General features: G+C 37.0%; 1 long non-coding RNA gene across 2 annotated transcripts in view; it reads right to left on the bottom strand.

Moving 5' to 3' along the window:
- LOC113459559 (uncharacterized) overlaps nucleotides 1-18,000 on the bottom strand; it is a 216,679-nt gene that overhangs the window by 95,537 nt on the left and 103,142 nt on the right. For both annotated transcript variants that reach the window (XR_012580842.1, XR_012580841.1), the window contains exon 5: nucleotides 15,381-15,469. This is a non-coding gene — a long non-coding RNA (uncharacterized LOC113459559). The remainder of the gene's footprint in view (nucleotides 1-15,380; nucleotides 15,470-18,000) is intronic.

The raw sequence follows: 18,000 nt of genomic DNA, 5'->3' as shown, positions 1-18,000 counted from the left end.
TCCAGCTGACTGGACTTTCCTGAGCCAAAACTTAATATCATAATAAACAACAAAGATCATAATAAAACGGCAAGAGTTGAGAGTACAGCAATTATTTTGACTCAGAAGTCTCTGTTCGAAATTGCATGGGAAGATCATGAAATTGGGAGAGAAGTTTTTGATTTTGACTGATTTTTTTCTCTTACCCAACTGATAGAAGTGCACTACAAAAAAACACTCTGTTGCTGCTGGTAGTTCTCCAGGGGATAAATATCACAGTTCATACTCGCTTTTCTTTCATAGTACATAGGAATGGTGCCCAAAGTTGATATGCAATAAATGACACATTAGGAAAAATTTTCTTTCCATCTGCATACTTTTCAATATTTACAGCAATGTTATTTTTTTGTTGCTTTGTTTGTTTGTGGGAATTTTTTTCTTTGTTTTTTTTTTGGTTTGTTTAGCTAACCAGAAGGCTTTGTATTTTTATTGCATATATCCAGATTCAAGCTCATTCTGCACTTGGCCCAGAGATGCCTTAGGTAAAAATCTTTGTGCCAGCTGTAAAGGAATAGGACCCTTGGCCCCCAGCTGTATATGCCAATGATCTGGCCAGTAGATAACATAAATATCTACCTATTTTTGATGATATGAAACTGAGAGCTTGGTTTTGAATAGATATGTTTGAAATACCCTGCTTTTTGCAAACATTCTCAAAAGCTTCCTTTTCAGTTCTGCTAAGGAACAAGGAAAGTAAAATTGAAGATATTGTCAGAAAATGAAATTGTCAGCTTTGGTTAGCAGATGTATATTTCATTGCCTTGTGCCTGTCATTAGTAGCTCTTTGTAGGAGTAGAAAATGAGCCTCTATTCACATGGCACTTTACAAAGTGTGTAAATGTTATCTTTTATGGGAATAAAAAGTTTCTGAGTCCAGTTTAAAATGAACACACTATTGTTATGAAAAAAGACTTCAGCAGTGGGGACATAACGACTGTAAGTCTGGAACAAATTTATCATTATGAAAAAATACACCCACTTTTCCCTATAATTCTCATTCATAAAGGCAATCTTTTGCTGCTTTACCTTTGTGAATCTACCTAGGTTTCCCACTTTCACAAATCTTGTTCCCCCAAGACAGCTCTGTAATGAGAGTGAAGTGTTTTTATTATTGCTTTTGTTAATCATGCTTCCTGCATCCTGCAAAGTGCTTCTTACTCTAAACTGTGCCAGAATTACTGGGGAATTAATCAATACTTGTTACCAGTCATGATCACGGCTGTTAATCACAGCTGTAATTACCAATTGATTAATTAGTGCAGCCCTGTTCAAGAGTCAGGAGTCATTAAATTTCCAGTACACATAACTTTAAATTCAGCCCAATATCCACAAAGCTATACAATTACATTTCAACCCAGCATAATTTATTTTAAAATGCTTTTTATTAATAACTTTTAATTATTACAGTGTTTTCCAGTAACACAAACTGAATTCCTAATCTACATATAGTTTCTCACTGCATACCTACTCTAAATACAATAATTCAAAGAAAATCCAACCTGCACATATTTAGGGATCTTGCTTTGAATTACCCTTTCATTGTGATAGATGCCTTAGCTAAAGAGCAACATTTGGTTGTATTCCAGAGGCTGATACACTGAAATTATTTACTTTCTTCTGTGAATGAATGCAATTTATATAAGTAAAACAGCATTCCATTGTAACAACTTAGATACTGGTGGATTTTTACTGGACAGTGCATATCATCTAACTCCTAAATCATTGACCCTTTTTCTCCACGGTTCCAAGCAGAACACTCTCATAATCCATTGCTTGAAGTTTTATCAGAGTATAAGGAGGTAAGTTACCTGTTACAAGATAAGCACATTTCCTTATGCTTTCTAGTTACTTAGAATATTTATAATATTTTCTGGTAAACTCACCAGTCTGCCTTTGCTTTCTATGCTCCATTAAAATAACTTTGATTAAAAATCAAAGGTCAGTCTTTGATTTAAAACACACAGTTATTCATTTGAAAGAGTACAAACCCCAGGCAGCTGTAAGAATACTAAACATAATCTACTTCACTTGTCTCATAACTTGTGTTTGTTTGTGAATTTTGGAATACAATTTTGTTTGGCAGCATGTGCTCACCCCACAACTTTTCTGCCTGTGATGTCTATCTAATCCCTGGTCAGCTTTCCTTCTCCTATTTCCTCTTCCTGTCCTCCTCTTTCCTTTATAATCAGCAGCTCCTTTCTGTCATCAGATACAATTAGTGATCTTTTACATCATTGCCTTATTCTGATAAGGTTTAGACATGAGAAACTGATAAACCATTGCTCATAACCATCTTTTTCTGAAAGAAGGTATTTGAATGTACCACCACCTGTTGCACATCTCATATTTTTTTTATTCTCAAGCAAAGCATGAGGATTTTTCCTATCACCTCCTATGACTTTTCAGTGACAGACAAGAATATTGGGGAAAATTAGTCCCCAATAAATTAGTGTCACCAATCCTGCCCAGTGATCAAGGGAAAATACCCTGCTCGCAGACATATCTGCCTGCCGTAATCACCCCAAGAAATCAAAATCATTCAGCTCATAAGTAAATACAAAATGTTTTCATGTAATATATTACTGTAACGAATCTAAAAATCTTTTAAATGGAGCCAGAAAAAAATATTATTTAACTTTCATTTCATATGCAGTATATTTCCAATAGGTTAAATAATATTTCACCATCTAATGGACACCAATATGTAATAAATTTGCTTTAAGAATATTAGAAATACCTAACTACTTTAGCTAGAGCAAAAACACTTACATATTTTAGCCTGATTGAATGGTAGCTAAACTTTATCTTTCTATATGCATCTGATCATAAAATATAAAAAAATATATCTACTGATTGACATGCTGTTCCACTGGGCCAGAGGTAGTAATGTAACTATGTCTTGTTCCAGACATAGTTACATTATCAAACAGCGTGGTTTTCTCTTACCTCTCAACTAGATAAAGCATAGTATGGAAAATAGAAAGTACTGAAAACATAATGGCCAGATCCCTTGGATTTCTTGATATTGTTACACATTATAACCATATTAAAAGCATATAGCTATAGCAAAGATAATGGTGTCTTACAAAGAATGTCCAAGGAATTAGGGGCTATTACCCAGTGGCTGAACAGCTCCGTAATATCTCTGAAGTTCCGAAGCTGGGCTATGTCTACTCTTCTCACTGGATCTCTATTGCTGCTACTGATGGCTGTCCTAAGTGCTGTCATTACAGCTTGCAGATTGCTAAGCCATGCAAATTCAATGCTCCTGGGAGCAGAATAATAAAGGTTATGCATTGTTAAATGCGTCAATGATTCAACTCCCATTTCCCTCATCACAATTTTATAGTGGATGCCCATTCAGCCTCACAGGGACAAATAAAAAAGGATGTTTTCAAGCAATATCCATCTAAAGGATGAGATGTCATGGTCTCTTGGCAAGTGACTACTTGGATGGCAGAGCAGTTTGATTTGCAACAGTTATAAACCAGCTATTTCTGACCCTAGAGCGTAGCAGAGTTAATTACGGTAGTAAGCTGTTTGGAGCAACTAATTTATATTGTGATGCCTTAGTTGGCACAAGAAAGAAGAGATTTGTCAAAATATACTAAGACAGCTCCCCCAAACCTGACTTTGTTTTGTAACTCAACAGTAAAAATCTTGTTTTGTTATGACAGAGACAGAATATAATCAAGGGAAGGTGTCTTCCTTGTCCTTAAGGCCATATTTTCAGTTCCAAAGAGTCTTAGCTGACAGGTCAAACATGTTGTGCAGAGTCTTTCAGAATAAGAAAAATGTTGGGGGTTTTGGTTTTCCTTGCTTTCAGAAGAACTACAAGTTACAGAATGACAGTCTTTTGGCTAGGCTAGAGAAAACTTTCAAAGATAACTGTGTAACAAATGAACCATCCAGTCCTAGCTGCTGCTTACTTTGTCTCTTGCCACCAGACTGTAGAGGTACTAGTGACTTAAGACAGCTTTTGCCATCATTCCCTGGCTGGTAACCCTGTTGAATAGTTAAATAAGAAGGAAATGTCATTTACAGGAATGCACAATTTGTGTGTTTATGCTTTAAAATTATTAGAGAAAATTGAATCTTGAAAGTCGGAGAGCTAGATATATATTGAGTTCTACCAAAATTTTCAGCAACTCACTTTTTTCATCCCTGTTTCCACTTCACAGCTCCCACAGGAGCTATTATTCACAAGTTGAGAAAAGCTCTTTCAAGCTTGGATGGATCATTATCTATTGTCTGTGTCTTCATTTGGTACCCATCTGACAGATGAGTAAAGAAAAAGAGTATTCAGGACAGCAAACTAAACATTTGTTTCTATCAGGTCACACCTGTAAGACCAGATAACTGAAAATGGGAGATGAGAAACTAATTCTCTTTTTGTTCTTTATATGCCAACTCTCCCTCTCCCTGCTCTTCTGTACCACAAGCCTAGAGGCATTGTTCTGCTGGAACTCACCTACTCCTCACAGTACCATGATGTGCATGATCTTCATTCTAAGAGGCAGAGATTTCTGCATACATCAACAAGAGGTCTCAAGGCACCATGCAATTTTTCACAGTGAATAAAGCATCATATACTTCAGTTTATGAACCAAGCTTCCCTGTTGGTCTTGTTTGAGGTCTGCCTAGTGCAGTAAGTTTTGGGAGAGAAAAACAAACTTTCTCATTTTCCTGTTTAATAGCTTTTTTTTTTCCAGAACAGTGGAATATCAATAAAAAGTGAAGTTATTTTATCACTCTTATTTACCAGAGCATGGCACTTTATGCTTTGCTAATCTGTAAGACTCAGTTTTGACACAGCCCATCTGCCCTTATTTTATAAACAAGATGGGCAATCTCACATATTTCACTAAAGAGAATAAAGGGTCCAGATGCCAAATTCTTAACCCCAGTTAGCGTAAAAAATGTCGTTATTAATAGACAAAAATTAGGGTACAGTCTTTTTCTCCATTTAAGAACACACACACAGTCTGAGCAAAGTATGTACAGATTTAACATTACTCTGATCATCTTCCTTTCACATAGATTCCAAATTATTAATTGGATCTGTGAAAATGAGGCAAAAGGTCACCCCTCTGGCAGCTAGGCTGTCAAAGTCACTAACTACTTTGATAAATACAGGCTCTGATGAATTCCTAAGGCTGTCTTCAGCCCATCAGATATTCTTTTGCATATTTAAAAAATAATTTCTCATATACTTTATGTTTAGTCTTGTCTGTTCCTACAAACAGGAGGATGTAAACAGAGTGAGAAAGGAGTATTTAAGAACTAAAATCTCATAAGCTTATATCAGAGAAGATTTGTCATGCCATGTTTTTAGATCAGAGAGGTTGATGAGGATTTGTATGCCAGAATGTGCAATTTTAGAACGCGTGGTTTGCCTGTCCTGGTTTTGGTTGGGAGAGAGTTCATTTTCTTTTTAGTAGCTGGTACAGTGCTGTGTTTTGGACAATAGTATTGACAACACATTGAGATTTTGGTGGTAAGTAGCACTTCTTCTAAGTCAAGAATTTTCTGTTTCCCAGCCTCTGAAAAGAAGCAGGTGCACAAGAAGCTGGGAGGGAGCATAGCCAAGACAGCTGACTTGAACTGGCCAAAGGGATTTTCCACCCCATAGGATGCCACACCCAGTATGTAAACTGGGAGAGTTGTCTGGAAGGTGCTCAGGGACACTCAGCTGGTGAGGAGCAACTGAAATGTGCACCACTTTTTTCTCTCAAGTGTTATTTCTTGTCTTTCTCTCATTTCCATTAAAATTATTTATGTTATTGTAATGTTAATATTTTGTTTTGTTTCAATTATTAAATTATTCTTATCTCAATGCACAAGATTTCCATTCTTACATTTCTTTTTGTCACAGGAGAGTGGGGAGCAGACTGAGCTAGTGCCTGTGTTGCCCTTAGTTGCTGTTCTGAGACAATGACACTGTATTAGGGTAAGAAGAGGAATTTTTATTAAATCAGTTGCAGTTTTGCAGATCTACAAAAATAAAAGACAAATAGTGGTTAGGTTTGGAATAAATGATGGAACACATCATTAATATAATTTTGCTCTGACAAATGTTTCAATATCTGTACTGTCAGAGCTCTGACATCTATAAGGATGTCCTTGGTACTCACACTATTGTGATTTATCTCACAGGAATAAAAATTGTTCTGCTTGATTCCTGGAAAATTATTTCCAGTAAACCAGTGATCTTTAGGAGCAAAATAATCAGACATATGCAGCTAGTGTACTGTAAGCATAACTTAGAGACTGACTAAAGAAATAAACAGAATCACTCCCATAAAACCTTCACAAGGATTTAATCACTGCCAGGTAAGCAAACCAGGTCATAATTATGTAATTGTTTTCCCTTTCTGGTAATTGGTTTCCCTTTCTAAGATACTCTAAGGCATGAAAGGGCTCAGTAGAATTTTTTTTTTTCAATCTGATGGTAAAAAGCTGTTTCTAAGCCACAGCATGGAAAACTGAGCATTGTGTATGCCTTGGTATGCTATCATACTGTCCCTCCAGAATGATCCCCCATAACATGGCTCTTTTCAACTGTTTTCTGGCACAAGATACTTGAGCAGAGAGGAAAAATAGTCTGTATGGGTTTTAACTTACAGAAGGCAAAAAAAATATTGTGGTGGAATAACTATAATTGTCTTAATAAATTACTCCAAAGCTGTATAATTTGTGTGTACAAAACACAACTTTTTAATTTCCTGTGAAGAACTAAGGTTGGAATTATTTCTATAAGGTGTGCTTGCTTCTCAGCAGCTTCTGCTCTCTTCTCCATGGACGTGCTGTCCTGCCAGAGCATGGCCAATTAATAATGTCTCTGGGAGAGGGAGAGTGGTCTTTTCCAACTTAATGAAGTGTGGAGTCCTTTTTGTTAAGAATTGGAAAGTACATCCCTCCTAAGAGAGACCCATCTGGCGTCTAAAGGCTTGTAGCAATTATCAAAGCAGGCTGTTGCAAATTTCTAAGGGATACAACATTATTAACTGAGACTGAAAGAGCCAATGACCTGTGTGCTTCTATGCATGGCATGGTTGTCAAGATCTTTCTTAGAAATACTCCTATATATTCTGTGAAGCTCTCCATGGAAGAACTGAGCAGTGTGTCTGCAACAAAGATTCTACTTGTGAAGAAAAAGGAGGTAATACAGAATTTGGGGAGTACTTTTATGCCTAAAAAGTTTTCCCTTGAAGTCAAAAGCACCAGAAAGATAGTTTCTGTAATAAATATAATCAAAACTTATTAAAATGAAGTAAAATCTGAACTCTATCAAACACCAACTCTTATGGGGAATCAATACCTCCCAGTGAAAACAAAGCGTTGACAATATATCACTGTATCAGTGCAGAAAATGGGTTATTGTCCCAATATTTAATACCCACTAGCTGAGACATGAGTTTCCCATGTCTTTGTGCAGCTGTCCCAACAAGAGGAATATGATCTCATTATGTTCATTTATACAGTTTTGGTCCAGGTAGCAACTTCTATTTCCTGTTGTCTTGATTGCATCTTCTCCAGGTGCTGGACACTGGAGATGAGGAGGCCTGAACTGGTGAATATGTTATACCTGATAAAATAAACTGGAGCAAGGGAAGGAATGGGAGTCTCTCATCCTTCATTCTCTTTCTTAAAAACAATTGACTTGCAGACAATGCAGGGAACTAAGGGAACTTCAACCTCCCTCACCTGTATTTTCCAAGATAAGCTGATGTTGCAAAGTAATTTGTGACCTTTGTGGTTCATAGTCTGTCTTGAGACAAATCCATGAAATTTCCTGGGTCATTCTGAGCAACGCTGTCTCTGCCATAGAGTTCTTAAAACAGCTGATGCTATCCAGTTCAGCTGCATTTTGCAGTTCTTTGGCTACTCTTGGGAAAATTATTAGGATGAGTCTCCTAACATTCCATTGAACAAGGACACTTGGAAGAAAGGAGTAACTTGATTTCAGTCATGGAACTTGAAAAAATCCCTTTCTCATGCAAAATGAAAATAAAGACTGTAACAGAAAAAAATTATAGACAGTATATTATAATATTTTATCAGGATATGGACATCAGAAAAGTGTGAAAAGACATTTTTAACCTTCTTCAAAGTTGAAGTATACAGTGTGTCTTCCTCTTTCTCTATATGCAGTTGGCAGGCTATAGATGAAATGTCTTGCAGAGCCTGTCCTCAGGAAATAAGAATTAGCAGTAGAGGCATGGAAGCTCATGAGCCTCCACTCTTGTCTGATATCTGCTGTTTCAGTCTTTCATGAATCAGAAGTGATGATGGATACGGTGTGACTGACTTACCATCTGCTTTTGGTGTAACATATGACATATCACTTCATCAGAGACTCATGACAAACCTTATTCCTGTGCATGCTTCCCAGCAAGTGTTATAATGATCTCCTAGAAAAGCCCATCATACCTGCAACTTACTTATCATATGAACACATTTTCTGAAGTTCCACTGTTAAGTGCTGACAAATGGCCATTCTGTACAAAGAAAACAGCAATATCTGATGATAAGAGGCAACTAATAGTGCTTCTTTTGTTATTCACTATCACATCATAGATCATAATGAAAATTCCTTAGACATCATTCATGTTCAGTAATTATATTTATCCCTATGGGAGAAAGCTTGGTGACTCTTAGTATATGTGTATTTTTTAAGGTCCCCCCAAAAATACATCTCAAACATGGTCTGCCTAGTTAAGGAAAGAGGAAGAGACAATAGTACAGAAAATTCTTGGGCAAGTGCTAATCCAATATTCAAAAGTAACCTCTCATTCTTGCTTGTCCATCATAAAAACCCTCAAGTCAAATGAACTGTGCAACATGCAGAGACGCTATAAGATTTTTCTCTAGTAATGTCACCCTCATATCTCAGTTTGCTCACCTGTAGAACTGACACAATAACTTGCCAGGAGTACTGCAGTCAGTGGGATTGGTGAGCTCTCTATCTGAATGATAGTGTGTTTGTTGTCCCATCACAGTCTTTCATCCTCTTTGAAAGAAATGACAAGTCCTTACGGCTAAACAAGTCACCTAGGGCATATTCTACATCTTTACATAATTCTTTGTGTTTGAATGCACATATATTTAGCAGTTAGGTGCTCTACTGCCTAAAGAGATGAAAGTACATAGCTCTTTTTATATACAGGGCTCCCTGCAATTCCACATTAGTCAATGAAAAGGATATAACAATGATAAAGGAGCAGCAGTCACTGCTCAAATTATTTATAAGTCATTCATTCATCTTTATGTATAGGGCTGTCAGGCTTTTCCACTCACACAGAAGGAAAGAAAAACTAAGACTTGGTGCTTGCTCTTCGAAGAAATCTTCAAAACTACAACTCTTCATAACTAAAACCAGGTGAAAAATAATGATAGAAGGAAAATGCCACACAAAAATTAAGTTTTAATGCAGCTTTAAATATAGCTTGTTAAAAAGAAAGTATAAGAAGATTAGAAAAAAATTTGAACCAAGACCCTCAATATGTTATCATTTACTCTACAAAGAGAGTGTAAATGTGTACAGGAAACATGCGTTTGATGTGGTGGTATTATGCTCACCCTTTCCATTGTTGTAAAGTAGCAAAGGATTAGACAATATTCAGTCCAGGTTATTAAAGACAACATTCTGAGAGATATGGTGAGTACAAACACCAGTTTTAAGAGAAGTAACATTGAACTGGATATCCTTCTAGTGCCTAACAGCAAGAAAACAGGATGAATCCATAACAGGAAAGGTATCTCTTACCTTTTTCTCTGTTTACCCTTGTTTCTCTGTTGTTTTCAAACTCAAGTTGTAGCAGAACAACTTGTAGGCAACTTTTTTTTAATAAAAACTCCAGGATTCATAAAATAATCATTGACAATTAAGCAACATAACTGAAGTCTCCCTCTTCAAAGGCAGGTCAAAGAAGCAGAGAAATATGCAGGTTGCCACAGCTGGCAGAGAGCCCTCTGTCATGTCTGTCTTCTTTTGTTTACTTTTTTTTTTGATGAAAGCACTTCTGGTGCCACTCTAGTCCTGATGGAATCATTGTCATAATTCTGTGTGTTCCAATTTTCTACAATTTTTTTCTTTGGACAAAAGACAAGGTGGAAGCAACTTCTGAAGCATGTGGATCATCATCTCATCAATAAAACTATTTCAATAACATGCCATATTTTCAGATTCTTGAGTTTTGAAAATCTGATTCTAGCTTTAAGTCCAACTGGCTGCTCGGGCCATCATTTGTTAAAAAATATATCTGGAGACAGGACCTTGGCTGACAAGACAACTTTCTCTGTTGTCCTGTGCTTAACAGTACTGTGAAAAATTTGAAGCTTTGCACAACCAAATAGACTCTCGAGGTACCCCAGGGAAGCTGTTGAGTTTGTTAATCTTGCATCATTGACAAAGACAGATAAACCTCTTTCATTCTTTTCTATTGTCGGCAACTAATTTAGAACACTATCTTCCAACTCTATGAATCATGCCTTCAAATATATTTCAAATATACATCCACCTGTCTAGAAGAGGAAAGGGAATCTCTGGCAGTAGGCTGGCCAGCTTGGTGAAGCAGACTTCAAACTGAAGGACTCAGGGCAGTGCATCCAAAGAGACAGTGTTCACATCCAGCTGGGGAATAAGCCAGGCCCACCAGAGCAGTGACAAATGTTCCTTATCTGCCTCCCAAAACAAGATCCAGAAGGCAAACTACCTTGAGGGTGTGTATGGCTGTGGTGGAGCCTCTTGCGCCCTTTGTGGGAAATCTGCACACTTGATTACCTCTCTGAAATGCCTGCACACCAATGCACACAGCACAGGGAAAGAACAGGAAAAATGAGAGATCTGTGTGAGGTTGCAGGGCCATGATCTCATTGCAGTTACAGAGACATGGTGAGATAGCTCACATGACTGGAATGCTGTCATGGATGACTACACACTTTTTAGAAAAGACAGGCCAGCAATGTGAGGTGGTGAAACTGCTCTTTATGGGAGAGAGCAGCTGGGTTATATCGAGCTCTGCCTAGGGCTGCATGAAAAACAAGAAAAGAGATGATGGGTAAGAATTCAGGAGCAGGCAACATGAGTGACACTGCTGTGGGTGTTTCTTATAAGCCACCCCATCAGGAAGAGAAAGTCAGATTTCTACAGTCAGCTGGAAGGAGCCTCTCTCATAGACGCTGGTGTTCATGGGGAGCTTCAGCCATCCTGCTTTCTGTCGGAAAGACAGCCAGGCACACACTGCCCAGGAGATTCCTGCAGAGCATGGATGATAAATGACTTGGATGGGGGACTTGAAGGTACACTAAGCAAACGTGCCAACAAAAATAAATTGGGATGAGATGTTGACTCCTTCAAAGGCAGAAAGACCCTGACAAATGAGAGAGCTGGGCAATCAAGAATCATAGAAGTTTAAGGGCAAGTGCCAGATTCTGCATCTGGAACAGGGCAACCCTGGAAGTATGGACAGACTGAGGAATTCCTTGTGGGTCCCTTCCAACTCAGGATATTATATGATTCTATGATTCTATGGTGAGGTTTTTTAAAAGTTAAAGATTTAAAATAATTTTATTTTGGAAAGTCAAATAAAATAGTGCAGAGGATGCCACAAAACTGAGAGGCTAGAACTGTTATTTTCAGAAATTTGGCTACAGGGGCATCTCTGTTCAAAATTAAACCATCTCTGTTAGTGCAACTGTTTAAATAGCCTGACCTAAATAGAGCAGAAAAGTCAGCAAACTTATGGTTGCACAAGGTTCAGTCAGGCAAATATCTGGAGCACATCTTTTATTTAGCAAGGGAAGCTAGAACCATTCCACCATGTTCTGACTTTGCAGATACATGCTACAAGGGTTACAAGGCCCATTGGAAATTGCTATTTCCACATTCATATAATCTTCTATTATCTCTGCTCAGTCACTGTGAGGCAGCCTAATCTATTCCTTACCATACAGACAATTTTTTTCTAACCACTAAATAGCATTTCCCATTTGGATTCTGATACCCAGCAATGGGCTCATTTGTTTAAAGACAGTTTCTACATACTCTACTAAAGAATGTCATTTTGCAGCAAGTAAATTCAAATTCTTTCCCAGCCTCTAAGTTTAACCCATTGGTTGTGTCTGTATGGGCTTATGTATACATATAATTGTTATTTAAGTCAATGGCATAAATTAAAATTACAAAATATTGCAGAGATTGCATGATGAGATGTCATAATAATGATTTCAAGATTATTTTTACTGTTGAATTACTACTATAAATCCATTTATGAGCACTTACTTGGAAAACACTTCCATAACTGCTTAACACCAAGTACGTATTCAGTGGGAATGATCTAGAACTAACCTAGTTTTATATAGCTATTAGATTGCGGTGAGGTAGAGATGGCTCCCATGGCTTCCCCTCATATGAGGCCATAAGGATAATGTGAGAACACCTGGAAAATTGTCTGTAAAAAAAAAATCCAACTATCACTTGCAGTAGTGAGGTGAATGAATAAAAGGACTGTTTTATTTCTTATTACCATACTTATACACTGGGCTTTTTGAGGAGTTGTACTAGCAGGTGTTAGTTAATTTGTCTTAATTTGCATCATCTCTCATTGACATCTGATTTTGCATGTCATTTTCAAACATGTCTGCAGCCTGTTTGGAGGTTCCTAAATCAACGTATAGTACCTTGTATGGATATTCAAATGTAAGCATAGAAACAAGCTTTTAAGAAGATCATATACAATGATGACTTGCTAGGAACGGAACAGATATTCATTATAAATATAAGGAATGACCAGTTTTTCACAATAACAATGATTTAATGCAAAATGTAGGCCTCCATAATGTTTATTTTGGAGATGGTCTACCTTCAGTCTGTATATTGATCTAAGTAGTCACACTGCCCCTGGAAAACCTCTCTATTTCCAACCCCATTTATTTCCATATGCCCCTGAAGAAGGACTTCCAGATAGACTAACATGGCAATTCAGCTTAATGTTATGGGAAAAGGTATATATTAATATTATCAATTAAAATATAAACATAATTATATGTTTCACAAGAAATTCTGGCATTTCAGCTTGAGTTTTGATGAAAACAAATCTGGAAAATCAAAATTTCCTATGCAAGAGAGAGAGATGATTTTATATTTTTTTTCTTAGCTGTCCTTAGCCAACTTAAACATGAAGGGAGCACTTGGAAGTTAGATTTAGCATTAAGTTTAGTGCTGGCCACAAAATGAGCACCTACTCTAACACTACAAATCATAGATTATGTGAGTTATATGATGTTACAGGAGGTCAACTAGGTCTACTTACCTGTCCCTCTACCTACTCTTAAATGCCATTTTTCTTGAGATGGCCTTCTGGCAAAAGACTTTAGGCTAGATGAATTATTCTGATGGTGACAGGCTACTGCTGGCTGACTTTTTCATCATTCTGAGCTGCATTGCTCATGTGCTACAATTTCAAGCGCTCTGATAAGTCTCTCGGGAAATATGGTGGTGAAGAACAGGCTGGTTATCACTCTCAGAACCATCAATCCATGAATCCTTCTGCCTGACTTTCAAATGGCCTTTGGGCCAAAGAATAGCTGGAAGTGCAAACCATTCCTTGTTGGAGGAAGACACCAGTTCTCCTTTTCCTAGGACAGTTATATGACTGTTTTGTGTTTCAGCAATTAGGCATAGGATGTTCTCAAACCTCACCTGAAAGGAGGTTGTAATGAGGTGAAGATTGGTCTCCTCTCCCAGGAAACAAAGGACAGGAAACGGCCACAAGTTGTACCAGGGATGTTTAAATTAGACCTTATGAAAAAGTTCTTCTTTAAAAGGGAAGTCAGGCACTGGAATAAGCTGCCCAGGGCAGTGTTTGAGGGACCATCTCTGGAGGTGTTCAAAAAACAGGTAGATGTGGCACTTAGGGACACAGTTTAGTGGAAGACTTGATTTACCTCAAAAAATTCACTGCACACATTGCACGATGAGACTTTTGCCGCTAAAACAAGTAGTAGAGCATTGGAATGTTATGGCTTCTTCAATAGAGCTATACAGTATTTTTCAACAAATAAATCAATATCCATGTAACTATAGCCTAAAAGAAAGTTATTTATGAGTTTCCAATCTATTTTAATCTTCAATTTGTTTTCCAGCTTTACATGATACTGTGTTAATATCTCCCAGTGTTAAAATACTCCCCCTAAAAGGACTTTTTTTTCTGATATTTTATACCTCATTTGTAAAGACAAGCACAAAAGAGAGTAGAGTTGATAAAATAATCAAAATAAACAATGAAAACACTCAAAAGGACACCTACAGAACATCAGAGTTGCCAGTTCTGGGAGATGAAGGGAGCAAGCACATGGCACTGCACAGGTCAGATTGAGACAATTTAGGCATGGTCAGCTGTGCTTTCTGAGGCTTTAGCACACAAACCAGAAGCACACTGGCCTTAGCCTTTATTAACAAATGACAAGAAATACAGTCTGATGTCACGGACATTTTTTCATAGAAATCCTCTCTTTGGGATTTTTCCCCTTCTAGGAAGCTGAGGTCCCAGAAAGAGAATGTAAACAATAATTATGTGCTGCTGTGGAATGCATCAGCAATCTGTGATTGGTCTTCTTTGAGTGTTTGGATTTACTGACCACTCACAGCAGAGCTTTCTTGCTTTCTGCCTGGACACAGAACTTTGTTGATTCGATTCCTATTCTATTCTTAGCTTAGCAGCTTCTGAACTTTTCTCTCTATTCCTATTAGTATAGTCATAATGTATTATATATCATAAATTAATAAATCTAGCCTTCTGATCATGAAGCCAAGATGCTCGTCTATCTCTCTCACCCTGAGGAACCCTTGCAAAACCATGCAACATTCGGCTAAAACATGGCATGGAATTATATAAAAAAAATTGTAAGTTACTGTTTCAAAAACAGGGAATGGGAAGCCTGACGGGAAACTGATGAAGTTGTGCATCAGTTTAGGGGTGAACAGCTTAATTGATTATGTGAAGGGAAAAGAAGACCTATCTTCCCTCTTCACAAAATTGTCTCTCTCTAGGAAAGATGGAATTGTTTTTGGAAGCCTCAAAAGTTGATAGCCCCTCTTTGGAGTGCTGTGGTGATAAGCTCATTGGAACACATGTTCTTGTGAGCATTGGGCAGGAACAGTGCTAATTTGGTTTTTTCAGAGCAGTGCAAAGTCAAAAAGTGCTAATGCAGCATTGCAACAGGCATCTCATTTTTATATGGCATTCTCTATAATGCCATATAAATATAATGCCATATTCATATTGGATTCCTCAAAGTAGAACATGAGAGTTTCAGGCACTGATTCGTGCTCTTACCTGAAAGCATTACAACGACAATTTCATGTCACATTTAGTCCCAAGAGGGCTGGAGGTTCAGCAAAAGCATGGAAGACCCAGTCTAAAGGCTGCAAAAAGAAATAGCAAAGAAATACCAAACAGCTGGAAAAAGGCAAGCAGTGCTTCTGCTTTAAAAGGGCTTAAAAAGATAGTCAAGGACTTTTGTGTTTTTCAAAATAACTTTCATTCAACTGACAAGAATCCAAGCAGCCATAGGAAAAGTTAGCACTGTAAAAATCACTCCATTACATGTTTTTTAAAAAATAACCTGTTGCATTTCCTTTGGTAACTGCTACATTCAGAAATAGTTAGAAACAGCTGGAACAAGTGAAAATGAATAATTCTGCCTAGGCCACAGTAAATGTTCGTTGCATGCATACATAAAGGAAAGATTAGAGACAAATTTTATAATGTAGCAAAACAACTTTTCTGCCTTGTAGACTATTTGAATTGAACATTTGTGACTGAGGAAGCTGTCTGTAATCCTGATCTCCTGTTATTTCTTTCACTAACTGTCGAGTTTTGATGCTTACTTCCACAAGGAAGGAAATCTGTTAAGAATTTCATTCTTATATGAAAAATAAATACATTTAATGAGCAAAAGACATGAAGTCGAATTTGGATTCTGGCCTGAGGCAGGACTGTGAGACAAGATGTACAAATGTGAATTGCTCTTGTATCCCCAAGTGCCACTGGGTCTCTCTTACATGCTATGAATATATAAGCTGCTTACCTGTTGCTATAATGCAAAACCAGCACACATAAAAAAAATGAAAGGAAGAGAGACAGAAAGAGAGAAGGAGAGGAAAGGCAGGCAGGAAGGCACCTGACCCTATATAATACACTAATGGCAATGGAAACTGATCCAACATGTGGGGTGCTTACTTGAATGAACTGTGAGTGTTCTGAATTAAATAGATCCTTAAATTTCCTGACAAATTGAGAGTTGCAGTCTTTGACACAATGATTTATAACATATTCAGGCTAAAAAGATTAATTCTATCATATGTACAATGGAACCTATGAAGTTTTATATACAGCTGCAAAAATATAGTGTAGATGGGGGCTTTTTTCTCAATAGAGAAAAATAGCTGGTAGAGTAGAGAAACCTGATTCTGAGTTAGAAGTTAATTTGAGGTTAAGTAAGGTGCTGGGCTTGTATTTTCTTAAATGAAAATGAGAAGAGGTGAACTGCAGAAATACGTAAACAAATGACATTATAAAGTCCATTTTTCCTACAACAGCTACTTAGAAAATGTAAAAGGAAGTAACGATAGTCTGATGTTTTCTGTTATCACTGAACTTATGAAAATTAAATTATTCCTCCAGCTGGAAATAAGATCCTTCAGCATTTTAACCTCGTCCTCTCACTTTTAATCTGCATTTTTCAAAGTTTTAACATGGAGGTAATTGCCTGCCACTACTGAGTAAAGTAAAATACAAAAATTAAAAAATAGCTTCCCCTTTTGGCCAGAAGGTAACAGTATTGGGACTGGACAATTTAACAATTATATTATTGGCTTAGAAGTTAGCACCCTGTTGAGGCATTTCTATTTCTCTGGGTACTTGCATAGAAAGACATTGTTGCAGCATGTTACCACTGGCATACCAAACAAAGGGGATTTTTTTGCAGTCAACAGCCTTGAGATTTCATTGTAATCAAACAACCAAAAGCAACTCTGAATACTCAGTTTTGCATCACAAGACAGCCTCCAAGATCAACCAGCTCCCCAGACTTTCACCCACCTATTTTCATGAACACAGGTTAAAAAAAACCAAACATGATAAAAAAGGAAGGTGCTTTGATTTTTTACAGTTTGTAAAATCTGAACTGCCTACCATAGAAGGCTTCAGCAAAACATTTGAAAATATTGCAAACTTCTCTGCAGGGGGATTGTCTAGACCTTCATTTATTCATGGCATCATGTTAATTAATAATGGCTTGAGCAGGACAAATGTATGCCACACAGGAACAGGGCTGCAGAAATCTTTGACTGCAAAAGTGCTCATATTTCTCCTATTTCAAGTGATAATTTTCTTACTACATTCTACAGAAGGCAAAGTCATGCACAGTTGTGTTTGAAAAACCATGAATGTGGCTCTTCTGGAGTGTAATTAGAAAGTGCTAATACCAATGAGGAATCTCTCAGATGTTCAGAAGGCCATTTTTTCTTTATATTCATATATATAATGTATAAATTTATGTATCATAATAAAGGATTCAAAGAAACAGGCGAGTTTCTATTTATTTTTCTTTTTTTAACTTACATATTTTAAAATTATGCTAAAATATAGCAAGAATCAAGAAGGTGAAAATAATCTCTCTTTCTATACAGTAAAACAGTGATTTGGGGTTCTAAGCATTCAATTGAAAGCATCTACTTTCTTGGTTTTCATTATGATTTATTTTAGAATGGATATTTTCATAAAAGGTTGAGCAATGTGTTGAATGGAAGATTCGTTTGATCTCCAAATAGAATTTTCAGGTGAGTTATCCCAGATGTGTTAATTTCAAATTGGGTTTTGGACATCTATATTTGAAAGTATTTTTTGCCATCTTCTTCTTCCTACCTCATTTGGATGCATTTGGATCACATTT

The sequence above is a fragment of the Zonotrichia albicollis genome, chromosome 6, assembly GCF_047830755.1.
Source record: "Zonotrichia albicollis isolate bZonAlb1 chromosome 6, bZonAlb1.hap1, whole genome shotgun sequence".
Lineage (NCBI taxonomy): Eukaryota > Metazoa > Chordata > Aves > Passeriformes > Passerellidae > Zonotrichia > Zonotrichia albicollis.
The sequence above is the reverse complement of the archived record's forward strand: the minus strand, read 5'-3'. Positions and strand labels throughout refer to the sequence as shown.